The following is a 7,829-nucleotide window of genomic DNA, read 5'->3' as shown; positions in this document are numbered from 1 at the left end:
AGTTAATAATGATTGAAATAACCTGTCGACTATCCCCTTCACGATGCGGTAGTCACTATCTTTTTTAAGTAGTGAGTCCAGTACTTCAACTTTTCCTTCGTCAACTTTAATGTCTAACAAGATCCAGTGGAAGCTGCATGCGCATACGTTTGCATGTGTAAATTAAGCGGCCATGTGCATAACACTAATCAACTATAACCCTAAACCCTATACACTTATTAACATTTAGCTAGTAAGCAAAAACAGAATTTGTAGTACAAGACAGTGTGACTCACTCGAAGTTTTAAGGAAGTAGTATATCTTCATTGCTATTGAGGCGCTTCAAGAACTCTATCATGTTTTTCTCTACATCTTGTCTACACCATTCCAATTTCCATGTGTATTCATTAACGGTATTTGGGTCAATGGACCCAATGCCATAGCGTCCAGCTTTTTTCATTTCATACATTTTCATCCTGCATAATACCACATAAAAGAATATATAGTGAGGATATATAATTACAGGTAATTAATGATCAATCAATGAGCACTAGAGCTAGCTCGAGACTTAAATTACAGAAAGAAATCACTTACAGACAATAGCAACTGACGACAGATTTGTCGAGTGCATCTTGATTGAATAACTGAAATAGTTCTGAATACTCAACGGACAGCGCTTTCTTATTGAAGTAATGATCTTCCTCGACTTGCACCATGAGGGACTCTTGATTGGAAATCTTGGTAATTTTCATGTACCAATCATGCAATTCATACATTCTCGTTGGGAGGTTCTTGACCTCCTCGGGCTCGACCAAAGGTTGGCCCCGGACATATTTCCATTTTATTTCCTCCTCTCTAAGCGGAGACATGGGCTCGATATCGAGGAGTTGTCCAACAGTGATCTTGAGCATTTCAGCCTGCATTATATGCTCCTCGGTTATTACCACATCGCCCAGCTCGGGAACGTAAACGGTTTGCCCACAATAATATTGGGCGCACGTACTCTCATGTGTTGTTGGCACAACAAGCGGGGGGGGGGGGGGGGGTCGATTGCGCCGCCTGTTCTCCTAGCTGGGGAACGGTCTTCCCGCATTTTTTGACAGCTGCTTGTTGGCTCGAGCTCGAGCTCGCTTCTTTCTGTAGTCGTGCTCGATGTGCCTTCCTGATTTGGCGCTCATAGTCTGAATCAACAGGCTTGGGAGCTGGCGGTCTAGCCATACGAATGAAGTGGTCAATCTTTTTCGCAGGCACTTTCTCCCTCGGCGGCGGTGCCGGTTTCGGTCCAAAATGAGCGTCCACTTCGGCCCGCACTATTGCATCGTTTTGCTCCTCGGTCATGTCGTAAGGCCTCTGAGGAAGAGGAGCGAGGCTACTTGGACCATATTTATATCGCTTGTCTCCGCCTGTACTTCCTGTACTACCTCGACTCATACCGCTACGCACCATAGCTGCGGCGTGTCTCTTCTGCGATTGCTTAGGCGGCGGAGACGGCTGACGTGGCTTAGTTGGAGCAGGAGGAGTGGCCTGACGTTGTGCCGGACTTGAAGCAGGAGGTGTGGCCTGACACGGTGTCGGACTTGAAGTAGGAGGTGTGGCCTGACGCTGTGCCGGACTTGATGCAGGAGGTGTGGCCTGACACGGTGTCGGACTTGAAACAGGAGGAGTGGCCTGACGTTGTCCGGACTTGAAGCAGGAGTCTGCTCATGCATTCGTGGACTTGGAGGAGCGGGAGTCTGCTGACACGGTGGCGGACTTCGAGGAGGAGTCGGCAGACGCGGTGTCGGTGGACTTCGAAAGATGATGCAATCCTTTCTCCATAGGATGATACGATGTATGGCCTCTCCCAGTGTGTGCTCGTCGTCACCTCCAGGAATGTCAAGCTCTAGCCCCGAATATGGGTCCACCACCTCATCAACCAAGACACGAGCATAGCCCGCTGGGATTGGGGCGCAATGGAAGGTTGCTTCGGGGGTAATTGTAAAAGCAACGGCGTCCGCCACCTTCATGGATATGTTCTTCATTTTGAAGTGTAGCTCACAGTTAGTGTTCTCTATGATGTCATCCACAGGGTATGTATCCAGCAGTGCGTCGCCCGGGGCGGAACCAACGCTGCTTCTCGGCATGGATGGGACGGTGCTATCCAATGCTGGATGATCATCCGCTTGCTGCTACCGCTGCTGAGACCCCCTTTCCTGGCTAAGTGAGTCGATCTGCTGCTGCTGCTGCTGGAATTTGAGTGCCAAGTCCGCGTGCCTTGCTTCTAGGCCTTGAAGGAGTTCCGCGTCCTGCTTCCTCTGCTGCTCCTCCAGCTTCCTCTTCTTCTCCTCCTCCATCTTCTTTCTTGCACAGGTCCTGTAGTCGTCGTTCCATTCCGAAAAGCCCTCATACCAGGGAATAACGCCCTTGCCTCGTGTTCTTCCCGGGTGATCAGGACTTCCCAGGGCGCGCGTAAGCTCGTCGTTCTCTCTGTTGGGCATGAACACCCCCTTTCGAGCAGCTTCTATTGCGTCAAGTAACTTTTGTTCTACTCCTTTTAGACTTGCCTTCTTCGAAACCAGGCCTGTCTTCGGGTCCAACGCCCCCCATGCGCATAGAACCAAGTTCTGCACCTGGGGGGCCAGCTCCTAGTAACCGGAGTGACCCCTGCATCCTCCATCTCTTGCTCAGACTTATCCCACTTAGGCATTGCCACCGCGTAGCCACCTGGACCCAGCCTATGGAACTGCGTCTTTTTTGCGGCATTGGCCTTGTTTTTTCTCGACCGTTCCTTAGATAATTCTGATTCCTTGAATTTCACGAAAGCGGGCCAGTGTTCTCTTTGCTTCTCCAGTGTTCCCTCGAATTCTGGAGTCTTCCTTTCTGCAGCGAGGTAGTTGGCCCATACAGTTTTCTTGTGGGTGTTGAATGCAATTGCCATCTTCTTAAGAGCAGCGTCCTTGACTTTCTGCACATCTGCATCAGTGAAATAATCTGGTAGGGTGAAATGTTCCATCAGAGATTCCCAAAGCTTTTGTTGTGCTCTGTCGTCGACCCAAGTAACATCCGGGCGTTTAGTTTTTGGCTCTTTCCATTCTTGAATGGAGATCGGGATTGGTCCTTCACAAGAACTCTGCACTGACGAACGAACTTGTTCGCAATGTTCTTAGGCGTGAGGGGTTTGCCACTAGCTTTGATGGAATCGATGTTGTACTTTACACCCTCCTTCAACTTTTTGCCCGGGCCGCGCTTTGTCCTGCTGTCTGTAGAAGGAGATTTGCTCGATCCGGAGGGCTGAAAGAAGAAAGATCGATTCGTTAATATATCTTCAAATATAAAAAATATGATGATCACTAGATGCCTGCTTATATAAATATACCTCGCCGGTAGTCTTTGTTATTTCAAGATCAACATTGTATTCGTCATCATAATCATTGTCTGTGTCATCATAATCATAATCATAGTTCATGACTTCATCAGCTCGGTCGTCGAGATCGAATATCTTATCATCACCCTCCCCGGTATTGTTCAGATATTGGGAGCCGTCATTTGCTTCATTCAGATCATCTGGCCTCTTAGGGCTGCGTATGATCTCGAACATAGCCTCTTCTCCCTCTTTGCCGGTATTGTCTGCCATAGCTTTTATTTAACTAATACAGAAGAAATATAAAACAATTTAGTATTCAAATTACAATGCATGGATGCAATCAATAAGGAAAAACTGAATCATATAGTACATAATATGCATCGTCTCGAATAATATATAATCTCGAATACATCCTCTCGAATAATATATAATCTCGAATACATCACTGGCTAGGTAGCTAATAAATATCGAATACTATAGAAGAATCTAGGCCACTCGCGGTTCCTAGGGGCGCGGACGGTGGACACCCAAACACAAGGAACCATCACAGGATCATATCTCCGGTCATCTGCCCAAAAAACCTGCCAGGTATTGGAGTACCTGACGTCCATAGCAGCCAAGTAGCGATGGACGTGCTCGTCCTCCTCCCTAACACGACGACGCACCACTTCCGGCGGGGCCGGCTCCCTCTGCACCGAATGTGGCCCACGCGAACGCCACCAAAGGAGATCAGGGTCGACGACGGAACCCGAGGCCGGGTTCCTCACCAAGCGGCGCGCCCCTCCAGGTAGCACCTCCCAGTGCCAGCCCGGCGGAGCCCAATCCCGGACATGGGTCAGCCGGACGTCGTCGCGAACGGGTCGGCGGCGAGGATGCGGGCCGGGCATCGTCGAGAACAAATACTATATGCCCGCAAAAAGTAACATTTTTTAAATGATTGGATTGTGATAACTAAAATTCTATATGCAAATTCTAACAATTTGACATTAATCTAGTTCATCTAACTAAAACTAATTCTAAAATTTCTAGCATTTCTATATATATAACTAACATTTCTATAACATTTCTAATATTTCTATAACTAAAAAACAGAAAAATTTCTATAACTAAAAAACTAAAAAACAATATGTGTGTGTGTGTGGACATGGCGGCCGGGGCAGGAGCTCACCAGCGAGGCGAGGCGACAGGGGGTGGCGACGGGGACGGCGACGGGCGGCGGCGACGGGGATGGGGACGGGGCGGTGACGACAGGGACGGGGACGGGCCAGGCGGGGACGACGGGGCGGGGCGCGGCGACGACGGGGACGGGGACGGGGCGGCGACGGAGGCGTCGATGGGGGCGTCGACGAGGGGTGGCGACGGGGGCGGCGACGGGAGGCGGCGGGCGACGGGGCAGAGGAGAAGAAGCAGATGAGAAACTGAATTTTTTGAAGTGTTTTCTTATATAGGATGGGCCTTTAGTACCAGTTGGAGCGACCAACCGGTACTAAAGGTCAATTTTGGACAGGCCAAGCGGCGGGAAGCGCCCACCTTTAGTACCGGGTGGTGGCTCCAACCGGTACTAAAGACCCTCCCTTTAATACTGGTTTGAGCCACCACCCGGTACTAAAGGGGGTGCGCTGGCGCAGGTGGGGTGCGTCATGTTTAGTCCCACCTTGCTAGCCGAGGGGCGTCCGCACTGGTTTATAAGCCCCAGTGCGGTAGCTCTCTCGAGCTCCTCTCCAAAGCACGCCTACTGGGCCTAAATGTTCTGTGCTGCCCTATGGGTCTACTGGGCCTTTGCGGGCCTGCATCCTGGCCCAACAACAGGTTGGGTTTCTAGTCGTATGTAGGCCGCTGTGGCGCAGTAGGCGGGCTTTTTTATTTTTTTGCTTTATTTATTTTTGTTTTATTTATTTTTGAGTTGTTTTTTGCTGTATTTAGAGTTTCTTTGTGAATATTTTTGCTTTAGGTACAAAAAATTACAAACTTTCTATTAGTGCCGGTAGTTTACAAATTTGAATAGTTTACATTTTGAATTATTTGAACTTTGTGTGAATCACTAGTTTGTGAATAACTTAACTTTGAAAATAGATTTTTCAGTGATTCTTTTTCTTACACTATTGGAATGAGCTAATTGCCATCTGCCAGCTCTTTGCCGTCTGCTAGCTGACGGCAAAGAAGCTCTTTGTCATCACCTACCCAAAAGCAGACGGCAAAGAAATGGCAGACGACAAAACAGGTCTTTGCCATCTGCGAGCTCTTTGCCGTCTGCTAGCAGACGGCAAAGAATATTTGCCGTCCGCTAGCAGATGGCAAAGAGAGAGGTGGCCCCCACCCCCCGTCCGTTTGGAAAAAACTTAACGCCCCACCTCTTTGCCGTCTGCTAGCAGACGGCAAAGAGACAAAAAGGCGGACGGCAAAGATTGGCGGCCGGCAAAGAGGAGAGTACCTAACGGCCCGTACCCCCCCCCCCGCCCGTTACTCTCTGTTCTCTCCCTCTCTCTCCTCCCCGACGCGCCCCGTCACCACATCCCACCCCACCACCGCCACCGCCGCCCGCCGCCGCCCCCGCCCCCCGCCGCCCGCCGCCGCCCCGCCACCCGCCGCCCGGCGCCGCCTCGTCGCCCCCTCCGCCCCGTCGCCCCCCCACCCGCCGCCCGGCGCCGCCCCGTCGCCCCCTCCGCCTCGTCGCCCCCACCCCTCCGCCCGGCCAGCACCACCCCGCCGCCCCTCCGTCGGCGAGCGCCCCCCCGTCGGCCAGCGCCCCTCCGTCGGCGAGCAACCCCACCGCCTGGTGCCCCTGGGCCCTGCCAGCGTGCCACATGCCTCCCACCCCTGCCGCAGGTGAGCCCCACCCCTCTTCTCCTTTTTTTTCTTCTGTTTTTCTGTTTTTTAGTTTAGATTACTTTTAGTTTAGTTTTAGATTTAGTTTAGTTTAGATTACTTTTAGTTTGGTTTTATATTTAGTTTAGTTTAGATTACTTTTAGTTTGGTCTTAGGTTTAGTTTAGTTTTAGGTTTATGTTTAGTAATGAAAAAAACTAAGAATAATTAGAAGAAGAGGAGGAGAAGAAGAATAGCTAGGTTTAGGTGTAGTTTTTTCCTGTTTTGTTTTAGGTTACTTAGTGCTAGGTTTAAGAAGAGGAAAAAGGAGAAGAAGAAGAAGAAGAAGAAGAAGAAGAAGAAGAAGAAGAAGAAGAAGAAGAAGAAGAAGAAGAGGAGGAGGAGGAGGAGGAGGAGACAGAAGAAGAAGAAGAAGAAGAAGAAGAAGAAGAAGAAGAAGAAGAAGAAGAAGAAGAAGAAGAAGAAGAAGAAGAAGAAGAAGAAGAAAGAGGAGAGGAGGACGAGGAGGAGGAGGAGGAGGAGGAGAAAGCTAGAGGAGAGGAGGAGAAGAAGAAGACCACCGACACCCCGACCCCGACCACCGACACACCGACACTTGACACCCCGACCACCCACACCCCGACCTCGACGACCGACACCCCCACCCCGACGCGACACCCCGACACGACACCCCGACCCCGACACGACACGACACCCCGACACGACACCCCGGCACGACACCCCGACACGACACGACACGACACGACACCCCGACCCCGACACAACACCCCGACACCGACACCCTGACACCACACCCACCCTTACCCCGACACCGACACGGCACCCCGACCCCGACCCGGCACCCCGACCCGACACCCCGACCCCGAGACCCCGACCCCGAGCCAGACCCGACACCCCGACCCCGACACCGACACCGACACGGCACCCCGACCCCGACCCGGCACCCCGACCCGACACCCCGACCCCAAGACCCCGACCCCGACCCCGACCCCGACCCCGACACCCCGACCCCGAGCCTGACCCGACACCCCGACCCCGACACCGACACGGCACCCCGACCCCGACCCGGCACCCCGACCCGACACCTCGACCCCGAGACCCCGACCCCGACCCCGACCCCGACACGGCACCCCGACACCGACACGACACCCGACCCCCGACACCTCCCGAAAAGGTCTTCTTTGGCCTTCCAGAGGCCGACGGGGTCATATATTTGTGAATTATTAGTTAGGTCATATATTTTTTGATTTTGTTATGAAAAACATCATATATAATTGTGTTGATCGGGTAGTTTTAAATGTGCAGTTGTTTCATCGCTGCGAGGTTTGGTGTTCGACGACCTCGCCGTGCGTTTGACGAGCTCTGCCCCTTCATTCGTGGGTGAGCACAAATGACATGTCCTCCTCCCCCATTAATTATTTGATCTATTCCGATGAAACTTGATAGCTAGCTATATATGTGTCTTGAATCATCAGTATGCGTAACCAATATGTGTCTCCCGTTCGAAATCGTCATAGTTATAAATATGCATGCATTTGCATATTTATAACCTTGATTCTTTCGAATTGTCCAACGCTATCCATGGACAGCCCAAGTATGTTTAGATTGGGTTCGTTTTCCCATATGCTTTGCTCCGAATCCGACGCATAAATTTCGTCAGTGCCTCCCCTGTTGTTCTCCGG

The sequence above is a fragment of the Triticum aestivum genome, chromosome 6D (genome assembly GCF_018294505.1).
Source record: "Triticum aestivum cultivar Chinese Spring chromosome 6D, IWGSC CS RefSeq v2.1, whole genome shotgun sequence".
NCBI lineage: Eukaryota > Viridiplantae > Streptophyta > Magnoliopsida > Poales > Poaceae > Triticum > Triticum aestivum.
Note: the sequence above shows the minus strand (reverse complement) of the source record.